This window comes from Theobroma umbraticum, unplaced genomic scaffold, assembly GCF_002168275.2.
Source record: "Theobroma umbraticum cultivar Fairchild unplaced genomic scaffold, ASM216827v3 scaffold_51.0, whole genome shotgun sequence".
NCBI lineage: Eukaryota > Viridiplantae > Streptophyta > Magnoliopsida > Malvales > Malvaceae > Theobroma > Theobroma umbraticum.
In genome coordinates this window covers 4,193,626-4,196,417 of record NW_018397260.1, presented here as the reverse complement: position 1 = coordinate 4,196,417, position 2,792 = coordinate 4,193,626, and positions in this window count along the sequence as shown.

Genomic DNA, 2,792 nt, shown 5'->3' with positions numbered 1-2,792 from the left:
GACCCGCAAAATAAATTTAGCGAAAGGAGGCTGCTCCTTGGACACCCGAGATGGCTCAGGAAACAAACGAATATAGAAAAACCGATTCTTCTCTATAGACAAGTGCCTGTTTCATTAAGTCCCCCACCCAAGAATCAGTCAAATTATCCAAGAAAGAAACGAGAACCCAAAAAGAACAAACAACTTTCCAACAAAGAAAAATCTGGGTATTAGATAAAGAGTACCAGTTCCAAAGACCGACCTTGAAAGGGTCGGATTTCTTGTAAGAACATGGACCAAAGTTGTCGATCCTCCATTGAGCTAATCTGGAGATCGTTTCTACCTTTGAATCACCCATTTTGTCTTTTCTTTTTTTAATTCCCTTTGGTTTTACGTCTAGGAAGAACTGAGAGCTATCTTTGTAGTTTGTTTAAATAGTAGCGTAGGGGTACAGACGACGTTTGTTTGACCCCCTTTCTGTTGGGAAAGTTGAAAGCTTTCTTTTCTGTACTGACAAAAGAACGGTTCTTTTTGCAAAGATAAAAACATGCCTTTTTCCTTCAAATGAAACAACGACTTGAATTTATTAATTACATTAAAAACTTTATATTTTATCTTCAAATTCTGAATTCTAAATATTCTAAATTTTAATAATAAAACTATCATTTAGAAAACCCTTTTAATGATTTTAAAATATTTCTTAATGTAAAGTGAAATAATTAGCGCACACCTCAGTGTGAGATTTTTTTTCTTCTTTCTTCCCTTAAATAGTGATACACACCATATAATGAATATTGCTAGGGTGAACTTTGTAATTTGAAAGCAGGGATCACATCCTAGTTTGGTTGGATTTATGATACACAGAAACAATAGCAAAAAACCCTAACTTTAAAAAGAAATAATTAAAATAGATTAGCATTACGTCAAGATTTTCAAAAGAAGAAGATAAGATGTTTTAATCTTATATTAACAAACAAAAAATCTTTAAAAACTTATGAGTATAGAAAGTATGCTTCCTATAAAGTTAATATTTTAAAACGAAAATAATGATCTCATAATAAAATAATATCAATCTAAATCTCATTCACGTCCAATATCTTTAAAAGAAAATATATAAAATAGTCAACGACAAAAATGTTGTTAAATTAAGTAGGAAAAAATGTCATGTTAAGTAATGAAAATGATATTTTAATTTTTTTTTAAATAACATGATTTTTCTATTTCACATTAAGTAAATTGAAAATTTAAAAAAATTTATAAACATGAACATTACATATATTATGAAATTAGGATAACTTATTATAACCTTAGCAATATCTTATTAAAGGGCAATTAAGATTAAAATGCTTAGCAATATCTTGTTATAGGGCAATTAAGATTGAGATGCTACAAAATGCAATGATTGAGTTCCAATTCTAATATTCTAGCATATGAGAAATTTGCAACTAAACTCAAAGCAATAGCACATTATAAAAAGGTCAAACATCACCTATTTATTAACAAATTAATAGAATTAATGCTTGATGACACGACATAGATTCACACTTAACCTACAATTTCATACTAGAACAATTTTGGTCAGTTTTTTTAAACCAATTGGACATAAGAGCACAACCGACATTTAAATAAACAATATCATTTTGATGTGACTAAAAGCAATAGGGATTTATAATGCCACTTGCCAAAACTAGCACTAACCCTACTTATATCAACACTCGACTTCCTTTACCTTGCCAAGAAGGAAACGTATTTGTTGTGTTTTCTCTCCAATTTTTGTTTTTAAAAGGAAAACAGACCTTTTTCTAGTGTTCTTAATACTTTTAGCTAGCTCCACGTGACTGCATGCCACAAAAAAGTAGCGATTCTACATAAACAATAAATTCTCATTTAAATGTGGTAAATTCATTTTTGTTGTTTAAAAATCAATTTTTAGTATATATAATCTAAATAATATAAAAATTCATATCAAATTAGTACATGTTCTGAAATCAATTATAACAATTCAAATCTAAATAGTACTAGTTTAATAAATTTTTAAATGTAAATTATGTAATTTTTAAAAATTTAAGTTCAAATTGTTGTTAGAGATTGATTAAAATTTTTATATAAATTTTAATAATTAAATTCACGTTTAATATGGAATGAAGTATAAATTATATGTATTTTTTATTTAAAATTGGAGTTTGTGATTATATTTATAATAAAAAAATTTAATTTTAAAAGAAACAACTTATATTAGAAAACCAAATATCATGGTAACAAGAATTACAAGTAAACTGTAATGGTCTAAATTTGATGTCGCACATATTTTTTTTTTTTTGAACCAATGAGGTCGCACCATTTAAGCAGCAAAAAATTATATGTCGTGTGGAGAAGTGACAGAAAGAGGAGGACAAAGATGGCTGTTTCAGAAAGAGGTGTGACGGTTGGTTCCGAAACCGAACAAGTGCCTAAACATCTGTTCATTAATTTATTACCGTAAAAAAGATGGACAGCTTTTCCATTTCACTCTTTGGGCTCAAAGCAGCCCATTCGACCTTTAGAAATGGGCTAAGTTGGTGGCCGCTTGGGCCGCACCTCATTCACTAAAAAACAGAGAGGGCATTATGGTAAATCGAGCCACTCCAATCAATCATCATCCTCACCCGTCACCACCTTCCTTCCCCGATCCCATCGTTCCATTCACTTTAGAAATTAAAGGGAAAAAATCTGCAATCCAATCAAAGAATTATCCTATCTCCGCAACCAAACAACTAGAAGAAAGAAGGATGTCCTCCACTTTCAGCGGCGATGAAACCGCTCCTTTCTTCGGC